Below are 27,286 nucleotides of genomic sequence, written 5' to 3'. Positions count from 1 at the left end.
TGTGGAGAGCAAGCTGACGCCCATGAAGCCGGCACCCTCTCTCCTGTCTCACACGTAAGCCAGGGCAGTTCGATGCGGAGAGCAAGCTGACGCTCATGGAGCCGGCTCCCTCTCTCCTGTCTCACACGTATGCCAGGGCAGTGCGATACGGAGAGCAAGCTGACGCTCATGGACCCGGCTCCCTCTCTCCTGTGTCACATGTAAGCCAGGGCAGTGCGATGTGGAGAGCAAGCTGACGCTCATGGAGCCGGCTCCCTCTCTCCTGTCTCACACGTATGCCAGGGCAGTGCGATACGGAGAGCAAGCTGACGCTCATGGAGCCGGCTCCCTCTCTCCTGTCTCACACGTAAGCCAGGGCAGTGCGATATGGAGAGCAAGTAGACGCCCATGAAGCCGGCTCCCTCTCTCCTGTGTCACACGTAAGCCAGGGCAGTGCGATGTGGAGAGCAAGCTGACGCCCATGAAGCCGGCTCCCTCTCTCCTGTGTCACACGTAAGCCAGGGCAGTGCGATGTGGAGAGCAAGCTGACGCCCATGGAGCCGGCTCCCTCTCTCGTGTCTCACACGTAAGCCAGGGCAGTGCGATACGGAGAGCAAGCTGACGCCCATGGAGCCAGCTCCCTCTCTCCTGTCTGACACGTAAGCCAGGGCAGTGCGATACGGAGAGCAAGCTGACGCCCATGGAGCCGGCTCCCTCTCTCCTGTCTCACACGTAAGCCAGGACAGTGCGATATGTAGAACAAGCTGACGCCCATGGAGCCGGCTCCCTCTCTCGTCTCTCACACGTAAGCCAGGACAGATCGATGTGGAGAGTAAGCTGACGCCCATGGAGGGGGCTCGCTCTCTCCTGTCTCACACGTAAGCCAGGGCAGTGCGATATGGAGAGCAAGCTGACGCTCATGGAGCCGGCTCCCTCTCTCGTGTCTCACACGTAAGCCAGGGCAGTGCGATATGGAGAACAAGCTGACGCCCATGGAGCCGGCTCCCTCTCTCCTGTCTCACACTTAAGCCAGGGCAGTGCGATATGGAGAACAAGCTGACGCCCATGGAGCCGGATTCCTCTCTCCTGTCTCACACGTAAGCCAGGGCAGTGTGATATGGAGAGCAAGCTGACGCCCATGGAGCTGTCTCCCTCTCTCGTGTCTCACACGTAAGCCAGGGCAGTGCGATATGGAGAGCAAGCTGACGCCCATGGAGCCGGCTCCCTCTCTCCTGTCTCACACGTAAACCAGGGCAGTGCGATATGTAGAGCAAGCTGACGCCCATGGAGCCGGCTCCCTCGCTCCTGTCTCACACGTAAGCCTGGGCAGTGTGATATGGAGAGCAAGCTGACGCCCATGGAGTCGGCTCCCACTCTCCTGTCTCACAGGTAAGCCAGGGCAGTGCGATACGGAGAGCAAGCTGACGCCCATGAAGCCGGCTCCCTCTATCCTATCTCACATGTAAGCCAGGGCTGTGCTATACGGAGAGCAAGCTGACGCCCATGGAGCCGGCTTCCTCTCTCCTGTCTCCCAGGTAAGCCAGGGCAGTGCGATATGGAGAGCAAGCTGACGCCCATGGAGCCGGCTCTCTCTCTCCTGTCTCACACGTAAGCCAGGGCAGTGCGATGTGGAGAGCAAGCTGACGCCCATGGAGCCGGCTCCCAATCTCCTGTCTCACATGTAAGGCAGGTCAGTGCGATATTGAGAGCAAGCTGACGCCCATGGAGCCGGCTCCCGCTCTCCCGTCTCACACGTAAGCCAGGACATTGCGATGTGGAGTGCAAGCTGACGCCCATGAAGCCGGCTCCCTCTCTCCTGTCTCACACGTAAGCCAGGGCAGTGCGATACGGAGAGCAAGCTGACGGCCATGGAGCCGGCTCCCTCTCTCCTGTCTCACACGTAAGTCAGGGCAGTGCGATATGGAGAGCAAGCTGTCGCCCATGGAGCCGGCTCCCTCTCTCCTGTCTCACACGTAAGTCAGGGCAGTGCGATATGGAGAGCAAGCTGACGCCCATGGAGCCGGCTCTCTCTCTCCTGTCTCACACGTAAGCCAGGGCAGTGCAATATGGAGAGCAAGCTGACGCCCATGAAGACGGCTCCCTCTCTCCTGTCTCACACGTAAGCCAGGGCAGTGCGATACGGAGAGCAAGCTGACGCCCATGGAGCCGGCTCCCTCTCTCCTGTCTCACACGTAAACCAGGGCAGTGCGATATGGAGAGCAAGCTGACGCCCATGGAGGGGGCTTCCTCTCTCATGTCTCACACGTAATCCAGGGCAGTTTGATGTGGAGAGCAAGCTGACGCCCATGGAGGGGGCTCCCTCTCTCCTGTCTCACACGTAAGCCAGGGCAGTTTGATGCGGAGAGCAAGCTGACGCCCATGGAGCCGGCTCCCTCTCTCCTGTCTCACATGTAAGCCAGGGCTGTGCGATATGGAGAGCAAGCTGACGCCCATGGAGCCGGCTCCATCTCGTGTCTCACACGTAAGCAGGGGCAGTGCGATATGGTGAGCAAGCTGACGCCCATGGAGCCGGCTTGCTCTCTCCTGTCTCTCACGTAAGCCAGGGCAGTGCGATATGGAGAACAAGCTGACGCCCATGGAGCCGGCTCCCTCTCTCCTGTCTCACACGTAAGCCTGGGCAGTGAGATATGGAGAGAAAGCTGACGCCCATGGAGCCGGCTCCCTCTCTCCTGTCTCACAGGTAAGCCAGGGCAGTACGATATGGAGAGCAAGCTGACGCCCATGGAGCCGGCTCCCTCTCTCCTGTCTCACACGTAAGCCAGGGCAGTGCGATATGGAGAGCAAGCTGACGCCCATGGAGTCGGCTCCCTCTCTCCTGTCTCACAGGTAAGCCAGGGCAGTGCGATATGGAGAGCAAGCTGACGGCCATGGAGCCGGCTCCCTCTCTCCTGTCTCACACGTAAGCCAGGGCAGTACGATATGGAGAGCAAGCTGACGCCCATGGAGCCGGCTCCCTCTCTCCTGTCTCACACGTAAGCCAGGGCAGTGCGATATGGAGAGCAAGCTGACGCCCATGGAGCCGGCTCCCTCTCTCCTGTCTCACAGGTAAGCCAGGGCAGTGCGATATGGAGAGCAAGCTGACGGCCATGGAGCTGGCTCCCTCTCTCCTGTCTCACACGTAAGCCAGGGCAGTGCGATATGGAGAGCAAGCTGACGCTCATGGAGCCGGCTTCCTCTCTCGTGTCTCACACGTAAGCCAGGGCAGTGCGATATGGAGAACAAGCTGACGCCCATGGAGCCGGCTCCCTCTCTCCTGTCTCACACTTAAGCCAGGGCAGTGCGATATGGAGAACAAGCTGACGCCCATGGAGCCGGCTCCCACTCTCCTGTCTCACAGGTAAGCCAGGGCAGTGCGATACGGAGAGCAAGCTGACGCCCATGAAGCCGGCTCCCTCTATCCTGTCTCACATGTAAGCCAGGGCTGTGCTATACGGAGAGCAAGCTGACGCCCATGGAGCCGGCTTGCTCTCTCCTGTCTCCCAGGTAAGCCAGGGCAGTGCGATATGGAGAGCAAGCTGACGCCCATGGAGCCGGCTCTCTCTCTCCTGTCTCAGACGTAAGCCAGGGCAGTGCGATATGGAGAGCAAGCTGACGCCCATGGAGCCGGCTCCCAATCTCCTGTCTCACATGTAAGGCAGGTCAGTGCGATATTGAGAGCAAGCTGACGCCCATGGAGCCGGCTTCCTCTCTCCTGTCTCCCAGGTAAGCCAGGGCAGTGCGATATGGAGAGCAAGCTGACGCCCATGGAGCCGGCTCTCTCTCTCCTGTCTCAGACGTAAGCCAGGGCAGTGCGATATGGAGAGCAAGCTGACGCCCATGGAGCCGGCTCCCAATCTCCTGTCTCACATGTAAGGCAGGTCAGTGCGATATTGAGTGCAAGCTGATGCCCATGAAGCCGGCTCCCTCTCTCCTGTCTCACACGTAAGCCAGGGCAGTGCGATACGGAGAGCAAGCTGACGGCCATGGAGCCGGCTCCCTCTCTCCTGTCTCACACGTAAGTCAGGGCAGTGCGATATGGAGAGCAAGCTGTCGCCCATGGAGCCGGCTCCCTCTCTCCTGTCTCACACGTAAGTCAGGGCAGTGCGATATGGAGAGCAAGCTGACGCCCATGGAGCCGGCTCTCTCTCTCCTGTCTCACACGTAAGCCAGGGCAGTGCGATATGGAGAGCAAGCTGACGCCCATGAAGCCGGCTCCCTCTCTCCTGTCTCACACGTAATCCAGGGCAGTGCGATACGGAGAGCAAGCTGACGCCCATGGAGCCGGCTCCCTCTCTCCTGTCTCACACGTAAACCAGGGCAGTGCGATATGGAGAGCAAGCTGACGCCCATGGAGGGGGCTTCCTCTCTCATGTCTCACACGTAATCCAGGGCAGTTTGATGTGGAGAGCAAGCTGACGCCCATGGAGGGGGCTCCCTCTCTCCTGTCTCACACGTAAGCCAGGGCAGTTTGATGCGGAGAGCAAGCTGACGCCCATGGAGCCGGCTCCCTCTCTCCTGTCTCACATGTAAGCCAGGGCTATGCGATATGGAGAGCAAGCTGACGCACATGGAGCCGGCTCCATCTCGTGTCTCACACGTAAGCAGGGGCAGTGCGATATGGTGAGCAAGCTGACGCCCATGGAGCCGGCTCGCTCTCTCCTGTCTCTCACGTAAGCCAGGGCAGTGCGATATGGAGAACAAGCTGACGCCCATGGAGCCGGCTCCCTCTCTCCTGTCTCACACGTAAGCCTGGGCAGTGAGATATGGAGAGCAAGCTGACGCCCATGGAGCCGGCTCCCTCTCTCCTGTCTCACAGGTAAGCCAGGGCAGTACGATATGGAGAGCAAGCTGACGCCCATGGAGCCGGCTCCCTCTCTCCTGTCTCACACGTAAGCCAGGGCAGTGCGATATGGAGAGCAAGCTGACGCCCATGGAGCCGGCTCCCTCTCTCCTGTCTCACAGGTAAGCCAGGGCAGTGCGATATGGAGAGCAAGCTGACGCCCATGGAGCCTGCTCCCGCTCTCGTGTCTCACACGTAAGCCAGGGCAGTGCGATATGGAGAGCAAGCTTACGCCCATGAAGCCGGCTCCCTCTATCCTGTCTCACATGTAAGCCAGGGCTGTGCTATACGGAGAGCAAGCTGACGCCGATGGAGCCGGCTCCCTCTCTCCTGTCTCACATGTAAGCCAGGGCAGTGCGATACGGAGAGCAAGCTGACGCCCATGAAGCCGGCTCCCTCTATCCTGTCTCACATGTAAGCCAGGGCTGTGCTATACGGAGAGCAAGCTGACGCCCATGGAGCCGGCTCCCTCTCTACTGTCTCACATGTAAGCCAGGGCAGTGCGATACGGAGAGCAAGCTGACACCCATGAAGACGGCTCCCTCTCTCCTGTGTATCACGTAAGCCAGGGCAGTGCGATACGGAGAGCAAGCTGACGCCCATGGTGCCGGCTCCCTCTCTCCTGTCTCACACGTAAACCAGGGCAGTGCGATATGGAGAGCAAGCTGACGCCCATGGAGGGGGCTTCCTCTCTCATGTCTCACACGTAATCCAGGGCAGTTTGATGTGGAGAGCAAGCTGACGCCCATGGAGGGGGCTCCCTCTCTCCTGTCTCACACGTAAGCCAGGGCAGTGCGATATGGAGAGCAAGCTGACGCCCATGGAGCCGGCTCGCTCTCTCCTGTCTCTCACGTAAGCCAGGGCAGTGCGATATGGAGAACAAGCTGACGCCCATGGAGCCGGCTCCCTCTCTCCTGTCTCACACGTAAGCCTGGGCAGTGAGATATGGAGAGCAAGCTGACGCCCATGGAGCCGGCTCCCTCTCTCCTGTCTCACAGGTAAGCCAGGGCAGTACGATATGGAGAGCAAGCTGACGCCCATGGAGCCGGCTCCCTCTCTCCTGTCTCACACGTAAGCCAGGGCAGTGCGATATGGAGAGCAAGCTGACGCCCATGGAGCCGGCTCCCTCTCTCCTGTCTCACAGGTAAGCCAGGGCAGTGCGATATGGAGAGCAAGCTGACGGCCATGGAGCCTGCTCCCGCTCTCGTGTCTCACACGTAAGCCAGGGCAGTGCGATATGGAGAGCAAGCTGACGCCCATGAAGCCGGCTCCCTCTATCCTGTCTCACATGTAAGCCAGGGCTGTGCTATACGGAGAGCAAGCTGACGCCCATGGAGCCGGCTCCCTCTCTCCTGTCTCACATGTAAGCCAGGGCAGTGCGATACGGAGAGCAAGCTGACGCCCATGAAGCCGGCTCCCTCTATCCTGTCTCACATGTAAGCCAGGGCTGTGCTATACGGAGAGCAAGCTGACGCCCATGGAGCCGGCTCCCTCTCTCCTGTCTCACATGTAAGCCAGGGCAGTGCGATACGGAGAGCAAGCTGACACCCATGAAGACGGCTCCCTCTCTCCTGTGTCACACGTAAGCCAGGGCAGTGCGATGTGGAGAGCAAGCAGACGCCCATGAAGCCGGCTCCCTCTCTCCTGTGTATCACGTAAGCCAGGGCAGTGCGATGTGGAGAGCAAGCTGACGCCCATGAAGCCGGCTCCCTCTCTCCTGTCTCACACGTAAGCCAGGGCAGTTCGATGCGGAGAGCAAGCTGACGCTCATGGAGCCGGCTCCCTCTCTCCTGTCTCACACGTAAGCCAGGGCAGTGCGTTACGGAGAGCAAGCTGACGCTCATGGACCCGGCTCCCTCTCTCCTGTGTCACACGTAAGCCAGGGCAGTGCGATGTGGAGAGCAAGCTGACGCCCATGGAGCCAGCTCCCTCTCTCCTGTCTGACACGTAAGCCAGGGCAGTGCGATACGGAGAGCAAGCTGACGCCCATGGAGCCGGCTCCCTCTCTCCTGTCTCACACGTAAGCCAGGACAGTGCGATATGGAGAACAAGCTGACGCCCATGGAGCCGGCTCCCTCTCTCGTCTCTCACACGTAAGCCAGGACAGATCGATGTGGAGAGTAAGCTGACGCCCATGGAGGGGGCTCGCTCTCTCCTGTCTCACACGTAAGCCAGAGCAGTGCGATATGGAGAGCAAGCTGACGCTCATGGAGCCGGCTCCCTCTCTCGTGTCTCACACGTAAGCCAGGGCAGTGCGATACGGAGAGCAAGCTGACGCTCATGGACCCGGCTCCCTCTCTCTTGTCTCACACGTAAGCCAGGGCAGTACGATATGGAGAGCAAGCTGACGCCCATGGAGCCGGCTCCCTCTCTGCTGTCTCACACGTAAGCCAGGGCAGTGCGATATGGAGAGCAAGCTGACGCCAATGGAGCCGGCTCCCTCTCTCCTGTCTCACAGGTAAGCCAGGGCAGTGCGATATGGTGAGCAAGCTGACGGCCATGGAGCCGGTTCCCTCTCTCCTGTCTCACACGTAAGCCAGGGCAGTGCGATATGGAGAGCAAGCTGATGCCCATGGAGCCGGCTCCCTCTCTCTTGTCTCACACGTAAGCCAGGGCAGTGCGATACGGAGAGCAAGCTGACCCCCATGGAGGGGGCACCCTCTCTCATGTCTCAGACGTAAGCCAGGGCAGTTCGATGCGCAGAGCAAGCTGACGCCCATGGAGCCGGCTCCCTCTCTCCTGTCTCACATATAAGGCAGGTCAGTGCGATATGGAGAGCAAGCTGACGCCCATGGAGCCTGCTCCCGCTCTCGTGTCTCACACGTAAGTCAGGGCAGTGCGATATGGAGAGCAAGCTGACGCCCATGAAGCCGGCTCCCTCTATCCTGTCTCACATGTAAGCCAGGGCTGTGCTATACGGAGAGCAAGCTGACGCCCATGGAGCCGGCTCCCTCTCTCCTGTCTCACATGTAAGCCAGGGCAGTGCGATACGGAGAGCAAGCTGACGCCCATGAAGCCGGCTCCCTCTAACCTGTCTCACATGTAAGCCAGGGCTGTGCTATACGGAGAGCAAGCTGACGCCCATGGAGCCGGCTCCCTCTCTCCTGTCTCACATGTAAGCCAGGGCAGTGCGATACGGAGAGCAAGCTGACGCCCATGAAGACGGCTCCCTCTCTCCTGTGTCACACGTAAGCCAGGGCAGTGCGATGTGGAGAGCAAGCAGACGCCCATGAAGCCGGCTCCCTCTCTCCTGTGTATCACGTAAGCCAGGGCAGTGCGATGTGGAGAGCAAGCTGACGCCCATGAAGCCGGCTCCCTCTCTCCTGTCTCACACGTAAGCCAGGGCAGTTCGATGCGGAGAGCAAGCTGACGCTCATTAAGCCGGCTCCCTCTCTCCTGTCTCACACGTAAGCCAGGGCAGTGCGATACGGAGAACAAGCTGACGCCCATGGAGCCGGCTCCCTCTCTCCTGTCTCACACGTAAGCCAGGGCAGTGAAATATGGAGATCAAGCAGACGCCCATGAAGCCGGCTCCCTCTCTCCTGTGTCACACGTAAGCCAGGGCAGTGCGATACGGAGAGCAAGCTGACGCCCATGGAGCCGGCTCCCTCTCTCCTGTCTCACAGGTAAGCCAGGGCAGTGCGATATGGAGAGCAAGCTGACGGCCATGGAGCCGGCTCCCTCTCTCCTGTCTCACACGTAAGCCAGGGCAGTGCGATATGGAGAGCAAGCTGATGCCCATGGAGCCGGCTCCCTCTCTCTTGTCTCACACGTAAGCCAGGGCAGTGCGATACGGAGAGCAAGCTGACCCCCATGGAGGGGGCACCCTCTCTCATGTCTCAGACGTAAGCCAGGGCAGTTCGATGCGCAGAGCAAGCTGACGCCCATGGAGCCGGCTCCCTCTCTCCTGTCTCACATATAAGGCAGGTCAGTGCGATATGGAGAGCAAGCTGAAGCCCATGGAGCCTGCTCCCGCTCTCGTGTCTCACACGTAAGCCAGGGCAGTGCGATATGGAGAGCAAGCTGACGCCCATGAAGCCGGCTCCCTCTATCCTGTCTCACATGTAAGCCAGGGCTGTGCTATACGGAGAGCAAGCTGACGCCCATGGAGCCGGCTCCCTCTCTCCTGTCTCACATGTAAGCCAGGGCAGTGCGATACGGAGAGCAAGCTGACGCCCATTAAGACGGCTCCCTCTCTCCTGTGTCACACGTAAGCCAGGGCAGTGCGATGTGGAGAGCAAGCAGACGCCCATGAAGCCGGCTCCCTCTCTCCTGTGTATCACGTAAGCCAGGGCAGTGCGATGTGGAGAGCAAGCTGACGCCCATGAAGCCGGCTCCCTCTCTCCTGTCTCACACGTAAGCCAGGGCAGTTCGATGCGGAGAGCAAGCTGACGCTCATGGAGCCGGCTCCCTCTCTCCTGTCTCACACGTAAGCCAGGGCAGTGCGATACGGAGAGCAAGCTGACGCTAATGGACCCGGCTCCCTCTCTCCTGTCTCACACGTAAGCCAGGGCAGTGCGATACAGAGAGCAAGCAGACGCCCATGAAGCCGGCTCCCTCTCTCCTGTGTCACACGTAAGCCAGGGCAGTGCGATGTGGAGAGCAAGCTGACGCCCATGGAGCCAGCTCCCTCTCTCCTGTCTGACACGTAAGCCAGGGCAGTGCGATACGGAGAGCAAGCTGACGCCCATGGAGCCGGCTCCCTCTCTCCTGTCTCACACGTAAGCCAGGGCAGTGCAATATGGAGAGCAAGCTGACGCCCATGAAGCCGGCTCCCTCTCTCCTGTCTCACACGTAAGCCAGGGCAGTGCAATATGGAGAGCAAGCTGACGCCCATGGAGCCGGCTCCCTCTCTCCTGTGTCACACGTAAGCCAGGACATAGCGATGTGGAGTGCAAGCTGACGCCCATGGAGCCGGCTCCCTCTCTCCTGTCTCACACGTAAGCCAGGGCAGTGCGATACGGAGAGCAAGCTGACGCCCATGGAGCCGGCTCCCTCTCTCCAACCTCACACGTAAACCAGGGCAGTGCGATATGGAGAGCAAGCTGACGCCCATGGAGGGGGCTTCCTCTCTCATGTCTCACACGTAATCCAGGGCAGTTTGATGCGGAGAGCAAGCTGACGCCCATGGAGGGGGCTTCCTCTCTCATGTCTCACACGTAAGCCAGGGCAGTTTGATGCGGAGAGCAAGCTGACGCCCATGGAGCCGGCTCCCTCTCTCCTGTCTCACATGTAAGCCAGGGCTGTGCGATATGGTGAGCAAGCTGACGCCCATGGAGCCGGATCGCTCTCTCCTGTCTCTCACGTAAGCCAGGGCAGTGCGATATGGAGAACAAGCTGACGCCCATGGAGCCGGCTCCCTCTCTCCTGTCTCACACTTAAGCCTGGGCAGTGTGATATGGAGAGCAAGCTGACGCCCATGGAGCCGGCTCCCTCTCTCCTGTCTCACAGGTGAGCCAGGGCAGTACGATATGGAGAGCAAGCTGACGCCCATGGAGCCGGCTCCCTCTCTCCTGTCTCACACGTAAGCCAGGGCAGTGCGATATGGAGAGCAAGCTGACGCCCATGGAGCCGGCTCCCTCTCTCCTGTCTCACATATAAGGCAGGGCAGTGCGATATGGAGAGCAAGCTGACGCCCATGGAGCCGGCTCCCTCTCTCCTGTCTCACACGTAAGCCAGGGCAGTGCTATATGGAGAGCAAGCTGATGCCCATGGAGCCGGCTCCCTCTCTCTTGTCTCACACGTAAGCCAGGGCAGTGCGATACGGAGAGCAAGCTGACCCCCATGGAGGGGGCACCCTCTCTCCTGTCTCAGACGTAAGCCAGGGCAGTTCGATGCGCAGAGCAAGCTGACGCCCATGGAGCCGGCTCCCTCTCTCCTGTCTCACATATAAGGCACGTCAGTGCGATATGGAGAGCAAGCTGACGCCCATGGAGCCTGCTCCCGCTCTCGTGTCTCACACGTAAGCCAGGGCAGTGCGATATGGAGAGCAAGCTGACGCCCATGAAGCCGGCTCCCTCTATCCTGTCTCACATGTAAGCCAGGGCTGTGCTATACGGAGAGCAAGCAGACGCCCATGAAGCCGGCTCCCTCTCTCCTGTGTATCACATAAGCCAGGGCAGTGCGATGTGGAGAGCAAGCTGACGCCCATGAAGCCGGCTCCCTCTCTCCTGTCTCACACGTAAGCCAGGGCAGTTCGATGCAGAGAGCAAGCTGACGCTCATGGAGCCGGCTCCCTCTCTCCTGTCTCACACGTAAGCCAGGGCAGTGCGATACGGAGAGCAAGCTGACGCTAATGGACCCGGCTCCCTCTCTCCTGTCTCACACGTAAGCCAGGGCAGTGCGATACAGAGAGCAAGCAGACGCCCATGAAGCCGGCTCCCTCTCTCCTGTGTCACACGTAAGCCAGGGCAGTGCGATGTGGAGAGCAAGCTGACGCCCATGGAGCCAGCTCCCTCTCTCCTGTCTGACACGTAAGCCAGGGCAGTGCGATACGGAGAGCAAGCTGACGCCCATGGAGCCGGCTCCCTCTCTCCTGTCTCACACGTAAGCCAGGGCAGTGCAATATGGAGAGCAAGCTGACGCCCATGAAGCCGGCTCCCTCTCTCCTGTCTCACACGTAAGCCAGGGCAGTGCAATATGGAGAGCAAGCTGACGCCCATGGAGCCGGCTCCCTCTCTCCTGTGTCACACGTAAGCCAGGACATTGCGATGTGGAGTGCAAGCTGACGCCCATGGAGCCGGCTCCCTCTCTCCTGTCTCACACGTAAGCCAGGGCAGTGCGATACGGAGAGCAAGCTGACGCCCATGGAGCCGGCTCCCTCTCTCCAACCTCACACGTAAACCAGGGCAGTGCGATATGGAGAGCAAGCTGACGCCCATGGAGGGGGCTTCCTCTCTCATGTCTCACACGTAATCCAGGGCAGTTTGATGCGGAGAGCAAGCTGACGCCCATGGAGGGGGCTTCCTCTCTCATGTCTCACACGTAAGCCAGGGCAGTTTGATGCGGAGAGCAAGCTGACGCCCATGGAGCCGGCTCCCTCTCTCCTGTCTCACAGGTAAGCCAGGGCTGTGCGATATGGTGAGCAAGCTGACGCCCATGGAGCCGGCTCGCTCTCTCCTGGCTCTCACGTAAGCCAGGGCAGTGCGATATGGAGAACAAGCTGACGCCCATGGAGCCGGCTCCCTCTCTCCTGTCTCACACTTAAGCCTGGGCAGTGCGATATGGAGAGCAAGCTGACGCCCATGGAGCCGGCTCCCTCTCTCCTGTCTCACAGGTGAGCCAGGGCAGTACGATTTGGAGAGCAAGCTGACGCCCATGGAGCCGGCTCCCTCTCTCCTGTCTCACACGTAAGCCAGGGCAGTGCGATATGGAGAGCAAGCTGACGCCCATGGAGCCGGCTCCCTCTCTCCTGTCTCACATATAAGGCAGGGCAGTGCGATATGGAGAGCAAGCTGACGCCCATGGAGCCGGCTCCCTCTCTCCTGTCTCACACGTAAGCCAGGGCAGTGCTATATGGAGAGCAAGCTGATGCCCATGGAGCCGGCTCCCTCTCTCTTGTCTCACACGTAAGCCAGGGCAGTGCGATACGGAGAGCAAGCTGACCCCCATGGAGGGGGCACCCTCTCTCATGTCTCAGACGTAAGCCAGGGCAGTTCGATGCGCAGAGCAAGCTGACGCCCATGGAGCCGGCTCCCTCTCTCCTGTCTCACATATAAGGAACGTCAGTGCGATATGGAGAGCAAGCTGACGCCCATGGAGCCTGCTCCCGCTCTCGTGTCTCACACGTAAGCCAGGGCAGTGCGATATGGAGAGCAAGCTGACGCCCATGAAGCCGGCTCCCTCTATCCTGTCTCACATGTAAGCCAGGGCTGTGCTATACGGAGAGCTAGCTGACGCCCATGGAGCCGGCTCCCTCTCTCCTGTCTCACATGTAAGCCAGGGCAGTGCGATACGGAGAGCAAGCTGACGCCCATGAAACCGGCTCCCTCTATCCTGTCTCACATGTAAGCCAGGTCAGTGCGATATTGAGAGCAAGCTGACGCCCATGGAGCCGGCTCCCGCTCTCCCGTCTCACACGTAAGCCAGGGCAGTGCAATATGGAGAGCAAGCTGATGCCCATGGAGCCGGCTCCCTCTCTCCTGTGACACACGTAAGCCAGGGCAGTGCAATATGGAGAGCAAGCTGACGCCCATGAAGCCGGCTCCCTCTCTCCTGTCTCACACGTAAGCCAGGGCAGTGCAATATGTAGAGCAAGCTGACGCCCATGGAGCCGGCTCCCTCTCTCCTGTGTCACACGTAAGCCAGGACATTGCGATGTGGAGTGCAAGCTGACGCCCATGAAGCCGGCTCCCTCTCTCCTGTCTCACACATAAACCAGGGCAGTGCGATATGGAGAGCAAGCTGACGCCCATGGAGGGGGCTCCCTCTCTCCTGTCTCACACGTAAGCCAGGGCAGTTTGATGCGGAGAGCAAGCTGACGCCCATGGAGCCGGCTCCCTCTCTCCTGTCTCACATGTAAGCCAGGGCTGTGCGATATGGAGAGCAATCTGACGCCCATGGAGCCGGCTCCATCTCGTGTCTCACACGTAAGCAGGGGCAGTGCGATATGGTGAGCAAGCTGACGCCCATGGTGCCGGCTCGCTCTCTCCTGTCTCTCACGTAAGCCAGGGCAGTGCGATATGGAGAACAAGCTGACGCCCATGGAGCCGGCTCCCTCTCTCCTGTCTCACACGTAAGCCTGGGCAGTGAGATATGGAGAGCAAGCTGACGCCCATGGAGCCGGCTCCCTCTCTCCTGTCTCACATGTAAGCCAGGGCAGTGCGATATGGAGAGCAAGCTGACGCCCATGGAGCCGGCTCCCTCTCTCTTGTCTCACACGTAAGCCAGGGCAGTGCGATACGGAGAGCAAGCTGACCCCCATGGAGGGGGCACCCTCTCTCATGTCTCAGACGTAAGCCAGGGCAGTTCGATGCGCAGAGCAAGCTGACGCCCATGGAGCCGGCTCCCTCTCTCCTGTCTCACATATAAGGCAGGTCAGTGCGATATGGAGAGCAAACTGACGCCCATGGAGCCTGCTCCCGCTCTCGTGTCTCACACGTAAGCCAGGGCAGTGCGATATGGAGAGCAAGCTGACGCCCATGAAGCCGGCTCCCTCTATCCTGTCTCACATGTAAGCCAGGGCTGTGCTATACGGAGAGCAAGCTGACGCCCATGGAGCCGGCTCCCTCTCTCCTGTCTCACATGTAAGCCAGGGCAGTGCGATACGGAGAGCAAGCTGACGCCCATGAAGCCGGCTCCCTCTATCCTGTCTCACACGTAAGCCAGGGTTGTGCTATACGGAGAGCAAGCTGACGCCCATGGAGCCGGCTCCCTCTCTCCTGTCTCACATGTAAGCCAGGGCAGTGTGATACGGAGAGCAAGCTGACGCCCATGAAGACGGCTCCCTCTCTACTGTGTCACACGTAAGCCAGGGCAGTGCGATGTGGAGAGCAAGCAGACGCCCATGAAGCCGGCTCCCTCTCTCCTGTGTATCACGTAAGCCAGGGCAGTGCGATGTGGAGAGCAAGCTGACGCCCATGAAGCCGGCTCCCTCTCTCCTGTCTCACACGTAAGCCAGGGCAGTTCGATGCGGAGAGCAAGCTGACGCTCATGGAGCCGGCTCCCTCTCTCCTGTCTCACACGTAAGCCAGGGCAGTGCGATACTGAGAACAAGCTGACGCCCATGGAGCCGGCTCCCTCTCTCCTGTCTCACACGTAAGCCAGGGCAGTGAAATATGGAGATCAAGCAGACGCCCATGAAGCCGGCTCCCTCTCTCCTGTGTCACACGTAAGCCAGGGCAGTGCGATACGGAGAGCAAGCTGACGCCCATGGAGCCGGCTCCCTCTCTCCTGTCTCACAGGTAAGCCAGGGCAGTGCGATATGGAGAGCAAGCTGACGGCCATGGAGCCGGCTCCCTCTCTCCTGTCTCACAGGTAAGCCAGGGCAGTGCGATGTGGAGAGCAAGCTGACGGCCATGGAGCCGGCTCCCTCTCTCCTGTCTCACACGTAAGCCAGGGCAGTGCGATACGGAGAGCAAGCTGACCCCCATGGAGGGGGCACCCTCTCTCATGTCTCAGACGTAAGCCAGGGCAGTTCGATGCGCAGAGCAAGCTGACGCCCATGGAGCCGGCTCCCTCTCTCCTGTCTCACATATAAGGCAGGTCAGTGCGATATGGAGAGCAAGCTGAAGCCCATGGAGCCTGCTCCCGCTCTCGTGTCTCACACGTAAGCCAGGGCAGTGCGATATGGAGAGCAAGCTGACGCCCATGAAGCCGGCTCCCTCTATCCTGTCTCACATGTAAGCCAGGGCTGTGCTATACGGAGAGCAAGCTGACGCCCATGGAGCCGGCTCCCTCTCTCCTGTCTCACATGTAAGCCAGGGCAGTGCGATACGGAGAGCAAGCTGACGCCCATTAAGACGGCTCCCTCTCTCCTGTGTCACACGTAAGCCAGGGCAGTGCGATGTGGAGAGCAAGCAGACGCCCATGAAGCCGGCTCCCTCTCTCCTGTGTATCACGTAAGCCAGGGCAGTGCGATGTGGAGAGCAAGCTGACGCCCATGAAGCCGGCTCCCTCTCTCCTGTCTCACACGTAAGCCAGGGCAGTTCGATGCGGAGAGCAAGCTGAAGCTCATGGAGCCGGCTCCCTCTCTCCTGTCTCACACGTAAGCCAGGGCAGTGCGATACGGAGAGCAAGCTGACGCTAATGGACCCGGCTCCCTCTCTCCTGTCTCACACGTAAGCCAGGGCAGTGCGATACAGAGAGCAAGCAGACGCCCATGAAGCCGGCTCCCTCTCTCCTGTGTCACACGTAAGCCAGGGCAGTGCGATGTGGAGAGCAAGCTGACGCCCATGGAGCCAGCTCCCTCTCTCCTGTCTGACACGTAAGCCAGGGCAGTGCGATACGGAGAGCAAGCTGACGCCCATGGAGCCGGCTCCCTCTCTCCTGTCTCACACGTAAGCCAGGGCAGTGCAATATGGAGAGCAAGCTGACGCCCATGAAGCCGGCTCCCTCTCTCCTGTCTCACACGTAAGCCAGGGCAGTGCAATATGGAGAGCAAGCTGACGCCCATGTAGCCGGCTCCCTCTCTCCTGTGTCACACGTAAGCCAGGACAATGCGATGTGGAGTGCAAGCTGACGCCCATGGAGCCGGCTCCCTCTCTCCTGTCTCACACGTAAGCCAGGGCAGTGCGATACGGAGAGCAAGCTGACGCCCATGGAGCCGGCTCCCTCTCTCCAACCTCACACGTAAACCAGGGCAGTGCGATATGGAGAGCAAGCTGACGCCCATGGAGGGGGCTTCCTCTCTCATGTCTCACACGTAATCCAGGGCAGTTTGATGCGGAGAGCAAGCTGACGCCCATGGAGGGGGCTTCCTCTCTCATGTCTCACACGTAAGCCAGGGCAGTTTGATGCGGAGAGCAAGCTGACGCCCATGGAGCCGGCTCCCTCTCTCCTGTCTCACATGTAAGCCAGGGCTGTGCGATATGGTGAGCAAGCTGACGCCCATGGAGCCGGCTCGCTCTCTCCTGTCTCTCACGTAAGCCAGGGCAGTGCGATATGGAGAACAAGCTGACGCCCATGGAGCCGGCTCCCTCTCTCCTGTCTCACACTTAAGCCTGGGCAGTGTGATATGGAGAGCAAGCTGACGCCCATGGAGCCGGCTCCCTCTCTCCTGTCTCACAGGTGAGCCAGGGCAGTACGATATGGAGAGCAAGCTGACGCCCATGGAGCCGGCTCCCTCTCTCCTGTCTCACACGTAAGCCAGGGCAGTGCGATATGGAGAGCAAGCTGACGCCCATGGAGCCGGCTCCCTCTCTCCTGTCTCACATATAAGGCAGGGCAGTGCGATATGGAGAGCAAGCTGACGCCCATGGAGCCGGCTCCCTCTCTCCTGTCTCACACGTAAGCCAGGGCAGTGCGATATGGAGAGCAAGCTGATGCCCATGGAGCCGGCTCCCTCTCTCTTGTCTCACACGTAAGCCAGGGCAGTGCGATACGGAGAGCAAGCTGACCCCCATGGAGGGGGCACCCTCTCTCCTGTCTCAGACGTAAGCCAGGGCAGTTCGATGCGCAGAGCAAGCTGACGCCCATGGAGCCGGCTCCCTCTCTCCTGTCTCACATATAAGGCACGTCAGTGCGATATGGAGAGCAAGCTGACGCCCATGGAGCCTGCTCCCGCTCTCGTGTCTCACACGTAAGCCAGGGCAGTGCGATATGGAGAGCAAGCTGACGCCCATGAAGCCGGCTCCCTCTATCCTGTCTCACATGTAAGCCAGGGCTGTGCTATACGGAGAGCTAGCTGACGCCCATGGAGCCGGCTCCCTCTCTGCTGTCTCACATGTAAGCCAGGGCAGTGCGATACGGAGAGCAAGCTGACGCCCATGAAACCGGCTCCCTCTATCCTGTCTCACATGTAAGCCAGGTCAGTGCGATATTGAGAGCAAGCTGACGCCCATGGAGCCGGCTCCCGCTCTCCCGTCTCACACGTAAGCCAGGGCAGTGCAATATGGAGAGCAAGCTGATGCCCATGGAGCCGGCTCCCTCTCTCCTGTGACACACGTAAGCCAGGGCAGTGCAATATGGAGAGCAAGCTGACGCCCATGAAGCCGGCTCCCTCTCTCCTGTCTCACACGTAAGCCAGGGCAGTGCAATATGTAGAGCAAGCTGACGCCCATGGAGCCGGCTCCCTCTCTCCTGTGTCACACGTAAGCCAGGACATTGCGATGTGGAGTGCAAGCTGACGCCCATGGAGCCGGCTCCCTCTCTCCTGTCTCACACGTAAGCCAGGGCAGTGCGATACGGAGAGCAAGCTGACGCCCATGGAGCCGGCTCCCTCTCTCCTGTCTCACACGTAAACCAGGGCAGTGCGATATGGAGAGCAAGCTGACGCCCATGGAGGGGGCTCCCTCTCTCCTGTCTCACACGTAAGCCAGGGCAGTTTGATGCGGAGAGCAAGCTGACGCCCATGGAGCCGGCTCCCTCTCTCCTGTCTCACATGTAAGCCAGGGCTGTGCGATATGGAGAGCAATCTGACGCCCATGGAGCCGGCTCCATCTCGTGTCTCACACGTAAGCAGGGGCAGTGCGATATGGTGAGCAAGCTGACGCCCATGGTGCCGGCTCGCTCTCTCCTGTCTCTCACGTAAGCCAGGGCAGTGCGATATGGAGAACAAGCTGACGCCCATGGAGCCGGCTCCCTCTCTCCTGTCTCACACGTAAGCCTGGGCAGTGAGATATGGAGAGCAAGCTGACGCCCATGGAGCCGGCTCCCTCTCTCCTGTCTCACAGGTAAGCCAGGGCAGTACGATATGGAGAGCAAGCTGACGCCCATGGAGCCGGCTCCCTCTCTCCTGTCTCACACGTAAGCCAGGGCAGTGCGATATGGAGAGCAAGCTGACGCCCATGGAGCCGGCTCCCTCTCTCCTGTCTCACATGTAAGCCAGGGCAGTGCGATATGGAGAGCAAGCTGACGCCCATGGAGCCGGCTCCCTCTCTCTTGTCTCACACGTAAGCCAGGGCAGTGCGATACGGAGAGCAAGCTGACCCCCATGGAGGGGGCACCCTCTCTCATGTCTCAGACGTAAGCCAGGGCAGTTCGATGCGCAGAGCAAGCTGACGCCCATGGAGCCGGCTCCCTCTCTCCTGTCTCACATATAAGGCAGGTCAGTGCGATATGGAGAGCAAGCTGACGCCTATGGTGCCTGCTCCCGCTCTCGTGTCTCACACGTAAGCCAGGGCAGTGCGATATGGAGAGCAAGCTGACGCCCAAGAAGCCGGCTCCCTCTATCCTGTCTCACATGTAAGCCAGGGCTGTGCTATACGGAGAGCAAGCTGACGCCCATGGAGCCGGCTCCCTCTCTCCTGTCTCACATGTAAGCCAGGGCAGTGCGATACGGAGAGCAAGCTGACGCCCATGAAGCCGGCTCCCTCTATCCTGTCTCACACGTAAGCCAGGGTTGTGCTATACGGAGAGCAAGCTGACGCCCATGGAGCCGGCTCCCTCTCTCCTGTCTCACATGTAAGCCAGGGCAGTGTGATACGGAGAGCAAGCTGACGCCCATGAAGACGGCTCCCTCTCTCCTGTGTCACACGTAAGCCAGGGCAGTGCGATGTGGAGAGCAAGCAGACGCCCATGAAGCCGGCTCCCTCTCTCCTGTGTATCACGTAAGCCAGGGCAGTGCGATGTGGAGAGCAAGCTGACGCCCATGAAGCCGGCTCCCTCTCTCCTGTCTCACACGTAAGCCAGGGCAGTTCGATGCGGAGAGCAAGCTGACGCTCATGGAGCCGACTCCCTCTCTCCCGTCTCACACGTATGCCAGGGCAGTGCGATACGGAGAGCAAGCTGACGCTCATGGACCCGGCTCCCTCTCTCCTGTGTCACAGGTAAGCCAGGGCAGTGCGATGTGGAGAGCAAGCAGACGCCCATGAAGCCGGCTCCCTCTCTCCTGTGTCACACGTAAGCCAGGGCAGTGCGATGTGGAGAGCAAGCTGACGCCCATGAAGCCGGCTCCCTCTCTCCTGTGTCACACGTAAGCCAGGGCAGTGCGATGTGGAGAGCAAGCTGACGCCCATGGTGCCGGCTCCCTCTCTCGTGTCTCACACGTAAGCCAGGGCAGTGCGATACGGAGAGCAAGCTGACGCCCATGGAGCCAGCTCCCTCTCTCCTGTCTGACACGTAAGCCAGGGCAGTGCGATACGGAGAGCAAGCTGACGCCCATATAGCCGGCTCCCTCTCTCCTGTCTCACACGTAAGCCAGGACAGTGCGATATGGAGAACAAGCTGACGCCCATGGAGCCGGCTCCCTCTCTCGTCTCTCACACGTAAGCCAGGACAGATCGATGTGGAGAGTAAGCTGACGCCCATGGAGGGGGCTCGCTCTCTCCTGTCTCACACGTAAGCCAGGGCAGTGCGATATGGAGAGCAAGCTGACGCTCATGGAGCCGGCTCCCTCTCTCGTGTCTCACACGTAAGCCAGGGCAGTGCGATATGGAGAACAAGCTGACGCCCATGGAGCCGGCTCCCTCTCTCCTGTCTCACACTTAAGCCAGGGCAGTGCGATATGGAGAACAAGCTGACGCCCATGGAGCCGGCTTCCTCTCTCCTGTCTCACACGTAAGCCAGGGCAGTGTGATATGGAGAGCAAGCTGACGCCCATGGAGCTGTCTCCCTCTCTCGTGTCTCACACGTAAGCCAGGGCAGTGCGATATGGAGAGCAAGCTGACGCCCATGGAGCCGGCTCCCTCTCTCCTGTCTCACACGTAAACCAGGGCAGTGCGATATGTAGAGCAAGCTGACGCCCATGGAGCCGGCTCCCTCGCTCCTGTCTCACACGTAAGCCTGGGCAATGCGATATGGAGAACAAGCTGACGCCCATGGAGAGGGCTCCCTCTCTCCTGTCTCACACGTAAGCCTGGGCAGTGTGATATGGAGAGCAAGCTGACGCCCATGGAGCCGGCTCCCACTCTCCTGTCTCACAGGTAAGCCAGGGCAGTGCGATACGGAGAGCAAGCTGACGCCCATGAAGCCGGCTCCCTCTATCCTGTCTCACATGTAAGCCAGGGCTGTGCTATACGGAGAGCAAGCTGACGCCCATGGAGCCGGCTTCCTCTCTCCTGTCTCCCAGGTAAGCCGGGGCAGTGCGATATGGAGAGCAAGCTGACGCCCATGGAGCCGGCTCTCTCTCTCCTGTCTCACACGTAAGCCAGGGCAGTGCGATGTGGAGAGCAAGCTGACGCCCATGGAGCCGGCTCCCAATCTCCTGTCTCACATGTAAGGCAGGTCAGTGCGATATTGAGAGCAAGCTGACGCCCATGGAGCCGGCTCCCGCTCTCCCGTCTCACACGTAAGCCAGGGCAGTGCAATATGGAGAGCAAGCTGATGCCCATGGAGCCGGCTCCCTCTCTCCTGTGACACACGTAAGCCAGGACATTGCGATGTGGAGTGCAAGCTGACGCCCATGAAGCCGGCTCCCTCTCTCCTGTCTCACACGTAAGCCAGGGCAGTGCGATACGGAGAGCAAGCAGACGCCCATGGAGCCGGCTCCCTCTCTCCTGTCTCACACGTAAGTCAGGGCAGTGCGATATGGAGAGCAAGCTGACGCCCATGGAGCCGGCTCCCTCTCTCCTGTCTCACACGTAAGTCAGGGCAGTGCGATATGGAGAGCAAGCTGACGCCCATGGAGCCGGCTCTCTCTCTCCTGTCTCACACGTAAGCCAGGGCAGTGCAATATGGAGAGCAAGCTGACGCCCATGAAGCCGGCTCCCTCTCTCCTGTCTCACACGTAAGCCAGGGCAGTGCGATACGGAGAGCAAGCTGACGCCCATGGAGCCGGCTCCCTCTCTCCTGTCTCACACGTAAACCAGGGCAGTGCGATATGGAGAGCAAGCTGACGCCCATGGAGGGGGCTTCCTCTCTCATGTCTCACACGTAATCCAGGGCAGTTTGATGTGGAGAGCAAGCTGATGCCCATGGAGGGGGCTCCCTCTCTCCTGTCTCACACGTAAGCCAGGGCAGTTTGATGCGGAGAGCAAGCTGACGCCCATGGAGCCGGCTCCCTCTCTCCTGTCTCACATGTAATCCAGGGCTGTGCGATATGGAGAGCAAGCTGACGCCCATGGAGCCGGCTCCATCTCGTGTCTCACACGTAAGCAGGGGCAGTGCGATATGGTGAGCAAGCTGACGCCCATGGAGCCGGCTCGCTCTCTCCTGTCTCTCACGTAAGCCAGGGCAGTGCGATATGGAGAACAAGCTGACGCCCATGGAGCCGGCTCCCTCTCTCCTGTCTCACACGTAAGCCTGGGCAGTGAGATATGGAGAGCAAGCTGACGCCCATGGAGCCGGCTCCCTCTCTCCTGTCTCACAGGTAAGCCAGGGCAGTGCGATGTGGAGAGCAAGCAGACGCCCATGAAGCCGGCTCCCTCTCTCCTGTGTCACACGTAAGCCAGGGCAGTGCGATGTGGAGAGCAAGCTGACGCCCATGAAGCCGGCTCCCTCTCTCCTGTGTCACACGTAAGCCAGGGCAGTGCGATGTGGAGAGCAAGCTGACGCCCATGGTGCCGGCTCCCTCTCTCGTGTCTCACACGTAAGCCAGGGCAGTGCGATACGGAGAGCAAGCTGACGCCCATGGAGCCAGCTCCCTCTCTCCTGTCTGACACGTAAGCCAGGGCAGTGCGATACGGAGAGCAAGCTGACGCCCATATAGCCGGCTCCCTCTCTCCTGTCTCACACGTAAGCCAGGACAGTGCGATATGGAGAACAAGCTGACGCCCATGGAGCCGGCTCCCTCTCTCGTCTCTCACACGTAAGCCAGGACAGATCGATGTGGAGAGTAAGCTGACGCCCATGGAGGGGGCTCGCTCTCTCCTGTCTCACACGTAAGCCAGGGCAGTGCGATATGGAGAGCAAGCTGACGCTCATGGAGCCGGCTCCCTCTCTCGTGTCTCACACGTAAGCCAGGGCAGTGCGATATGGAGAACAAGCTGACGCCCATGGAGCCGGCTCCCTCTCTCCTGTCTCACACTTAAGCCAGGGCAGTGCGATATGGAGAACAAGCTGACGCCCATGGAGCCGGCTTCCTCTCTCCTGTCTCACAGGTAAGCCAGGGCAGTGTGATATGGAGAGCAAGCTGACGCCCATGGAGCTGTCTCCCTCTCTCGTGTCTCACACGTAAGCCAGGGCAGTGCGATATGGAGAGCAAGCTGACGCCCATGGAGCCGGCTCCCTCTCTCCTGTCTCACACGTAAACCAGGGCAGTGCGATATGTAGAGCAAGCTGACGCCCATGGAGCCGGCTCCCTCGCTCCTGTCTCACACGTAAGCCTGGGCAATGCGATATGGAGAACAAGCTGACGCCCATGGAGAGGGCTCCCTCTCTCCTGTCTCACACGTAAGCCTGGGCAGTGTGATATGGAGAGCAAGCTGACGCCCATGGAGCCGGCTCCCACTCTCCTGTCTCACAGGTAAGCCAGGGCAGTGCGATACGGAGAGCAAGCTGACGCCCATGAAGCCGGCTCCCTCTATCCTGTTTCACATGTAAGCCAGGGCTGTGCTATACGGAGAGCAAGCTGACGCCCATGGAGCCGGCTTCCTCTCTCCTGTCTCCCAGGTAAGCCAGGGCAGTGCGATATGGAGAGCAAGCTGACGCGCATGGAGCCGGCTCTCTCGCTCCTGTCTCACACGTAAGCCAGGGCTGTGCGATGTGGAGAGCAAGCTGACGCCCATGGAGCCGGCTCCCAATCTCCTGTCTCACATGTAAGGCAGGTCAGTGCGATATTGAGAGCAAGCTGACGCCCATGGAGCCGGCTCCCGCTCTCCCGTCTCACACGTAAGCCAGGGCAGTGCAATATGGAGAGCAAGCTGATGCCCATGGAGCCGGCTCCCTCTCTCCTGTGACACACGTAAGCCAGGACATTGCGATGTGGAGTGCAAGCTGACGCCCATGAAGCCGGCTCCCTCTCTCCTGTCTCACACGTAAGCCAGGGCAGTGCGATACGGAGAGCAAGCAGACGCCCATGGAGCCGGCTCCCTCTCTCCTGTCTCACACGTAAGTCAGGGCAGTGCGATATGGAGAGCAAGCTGACGCCCATGGAGCCGGCTCCCTCTCTCCTGTCTCACACGTAAGTCAGGGCAGTGCGATATGGAGAGCAAGCTGACGCCCATGGAGCCGGCTCTCTCTCTCCTGTCTCACACGTAAGCCAGGGCAGTGCAATATGGAGAGCAAGCTGACGCCCATGAAGCCGGCTCCCTCTCTCCTGTCTCACACGTAAGCCAGGGCAGTGCGATACGGAGAGCAAGCTGACGCCCATGGAGCCGGCTCCCTCTCTCCTGTCTCACACGTAAACCAGGGCAGTGCGATATGGAGAGCAAGCTGACGCCCATGGAGGGGGCTTCCTCTCTCATGTCTCACACGTAATCCAGGGCAGTTTGATGTGGAGAGCAAGCTGACGCCCATGGAGGGGGCTCCCTCTCTCCTGTCTCACACGTAAGCCAGGGCAGTTTGATGCGGAGAGCAAGCTGACGCCCATGGAGCCGGCTCCCTCTCTCCTGTCTCACATGTAATCCAGGGCTGTGCGATATGGAGAGCAAGCTGACGCCCATGGAGCCGGCTCCATCTCGTGTCTCACACGTAAGCAGGGGCAGTGCGATATGGTGAGCAAGCTGACGCCCATGGAGCCGGCTCGCTCTCTCCTGTCTCTCACGTAAGCCAGGGCAGTGCGATATGGAGAACAAGCTGACGCCCATGGAGCCGGCTCCCTCTCTCCTGTCTCACACGTAAGCCTGGGCAGTGAGATATGGAGAGCAAGCTGACGCCCATGGAGCCGGCTCCCTCTCTCCTGTCTCACAGGTAAGCCAGGGCAGTACGATATGGAGAGCAAGCTGACGCCCATGGAGCCGGCTCCCTCTCTCCTGTCTCACACGTAAGCCAGGGCATTGCGATATGGAGAGCAAGCTGACGCCCATGGAGCCGGCTCCCTCTCTCCTGTCTCACAGGTAAGCCAGGGCAGTGCAATATGGAGAGCAAGCTGATGCCCATGGAGCCGGCTCCCTCTCTCCTGTGACACACGTAAGCCAGGACATTGCGATGTGGAGTGCAAGCTGACGCCCATGAAGCCGGCTCCCTCTCTCCTGTCTCACACGTAAGCCAGGGCAGTGCAATATGGAGAGCAAGCTGACGCCCATGAAGCCGGCTCCCTCTCTCCTGTCTCACACGTAAGCCAGGGCAGTGCAATATGTAGAGCAAGCTGACGCCCATGGAGCCGGCTCCCTCTCTCCTGTGTCACACGTAAGCCAGGACATTGCGATGTGGAGTGCAAGCTGACGCCCATGGAGCCGGCTCCCTCTCTCCTGTCTCACACGTAAGCCAGGGCAGTGCGATACGGAGAGCAAGCTGACGCCCATGGAGCCGGCTCCCTCTCTCCTGTCTCACACGTAAGCCAGGGCAGTGCGATATGGAGAACAAGCTGACGCCCATGGAGCCGGCTCCCTCTCTCCTGTCTCACACTTAAGCCAGGGCAGTGCGATATGGAGAACAAGCTGACGCCCATGGAGCCGGCTTCCTCTCTCCTGTCTCACACGTAAGCCAGGGCAGTGTGATATGGAGAGCAAGCTGACGCCCATGGAGCTGTCTCCCTCTCTCGTGTCTCACACGTAAGCCAGGGCAGTGCGATATGGAGAGCAAGCTGACGCCCATGGAGCCGGCTCCCTCTCTCCTGTCTCACACGTAAACCAGGGCAGTGCGATATGTAGAGCAAGCTGACGCCCATGGAGCCGGCTCCCTCGCTCCTGTCTCACACGTAAGCCTGGGCAATGCGATATGGAGAACAAGCTGACGCCCATGGAGAGGGCTCCCTCTCTCCTGTCTCACACGTAAGCCTGGGCAGTGTGATATGGAGAGCAAGCTGACGCCCATGGAGCCGGCTCCCACTCTCCTGTCTCACAGGTAAGCCAGGGCAGTGCGATACGGAGAGCAAGCTGACGCCCATGAAGCCGGCTCCCTCTATCCTGTCTCACATGTAAGCCAGGGCTGTGCTATACGGAGAGCAAGCTGACGCCCATGGAGCCGGCTTCCTCTCTCCTGTCTCCCAGGTAAGCCGGGGCAGTGCGATATGGAGAGCAAGCTGACGCCCATGGAGCCGGCTCTCTCTCTCCTGTCTCACACGTAAGCCAGGGCAGTGCGATGTGGAGAGCAAGCTGACGCCCATGGAGCCGGCTCCCAATCTCCTGTCTCACATGTAAGGCAGGTCAGTGCGATATTGAGAGCAAGCTGACGCCCATGGAGCCGGCTCCCGCTCTCCCGTCTCACACGTAAGCCAGGGCAGTGCAATATGGAGAGCAAGCTGATGCCCATGGAGCCGGCTCCCTCTCTCCTGTGACACACGTAAGCCAGGACATTGCGATGTGGAGTGCAAGCTGACGCCCATGAAGCCGGCTCCCTCTCTCCTGTCTCACACGTAAGCCAGGGCAGTGCGATACGGAGAGCAAGCAGACGCCCATGGAGCCGGCTCCCTCTCTCCTGTCTCACACGTAAGTCAGGGCAGTGCGATATGGAGAGCAAGCTGACGCCCATGGAGCCGGCTCCCTCTCTCCTGTCTCACACGTAAGTCAGGGCAGTGCGATATGGAGAGCAAGCTGACGCCCATGGAGCCGGCTCTCTCTCTCCTGTCTCACACGTAAGCCAGGGCAGTGCAATATGGAGAGCAAGCTGACGCCCATGAAGCCGGCTCCCTCTCTCCTGTCTCACACGTAAGCCAGGGCAGTGCGATACGGAGAGCAAGCTGACGCCCATGGAGCCGGCTCCCTCTCTCCTGTCTCACACGTAAACCAGGGCAGTGCGATATGGAGAGCAAGCTGACGCCCATGGAGGGGGCTTCCTCTCTCATGTCTCACACGTAATCCAGGGCAGTTTGATGTGGAGAGCAAGCTGATGCCCATGGAGGGGGCTCCCTCTCTCCTGTCTCACACGTAAGCCAGGGCAGTTTGATGCGGAGAGCAAGCTGACGCCCATGGAGCCGGCTCCCTCTCTCCTGTCTCACATGTAATCCAGGGCTGTGCGATATGGAGAGCAAGCTGACGCCCATGGAGCCGGCTCCATCTCGTGTCTCACACGTAAGCAGGGGCAGTGCGATATGGTGAGCAAGCTGACGCCCATGGAGCCGGCTCGCTCTCTCCTGTCTCTCACGTAAGCCAGGGCAGTGCGATATGGAGAACAAGCTGACGCCCATGGAGCCGGCTCCCTCTCTCCTGTCTCACACGTAAGCCTGGGCAGTGAGATATGGAGAGCAAGCTGACGCCCATGGAGCCGGCTCCCTCTCTCCTGTCTCACAGGTAAGCCAGGGCAGTGCGATGTGGAGAGCAAGCAGACGCCCATGAAGCCGGCTCCCTCTCTCCTGTGTCACACGTAAGCCAGGGCAGTGCGATGTGGAGAGCAAGCTGACGCCCATGAAGCCGGCTCCCTCTCTCCTGTGTCACACGTAAGCCAGGGCAGTGCGATGTGGAGAGCAAGCTGACGCCCATGGTGCCGGCTCCCTCTCTCGTGTCTCACACGTAAGCCAGGGCAGTGCGATACGGAGAGCAAGCTGACGCCCATGGAGCCAGCTCCCTCTCTCCTGTCTGACACGTAAGCCAGGGCAGTGCGATACGGAGAGCAAGCTGACGCCCATATAGCCGGCTCCCTCTCTCCTGTCTCACACGTAAGCCAGGACAGTGCGATATGGAGAACAAGCTGACGCCCATGGAGCCGGCTCCCTCTCTCGTCTCTCACACGTAAGCCAGGACAGATCGATGTGGAGAGTAAGCTGACGCCCATGGAGGGGGCTCGCTCTCTCCTGTCTCACACGTAAGCCAGGGCAGTGCGATATGGAGAGCAAGCTGACGCTCATGGAGCCGGCTCCCTCTCTCGTGTCTCACACGTAAGCCAGGGCAGTGC

This window comes from Hemitrygon akajei, chromosome 28 (assembly GCF_048418815.1).
Source record: "Hemitrygon akajei chromosome 28, sHemAka1.3, whole genome shotgun sequence".
Lineage (NCBI taxonomy): Eukaryota > Metazoa > Chordata > Chondrichthyes > Myliobatiformes > Dasyatidae > Hemitrygon > Hemitrygon akajei.
Note: the sequence above shows the minus strand (reverse complement) of the source record.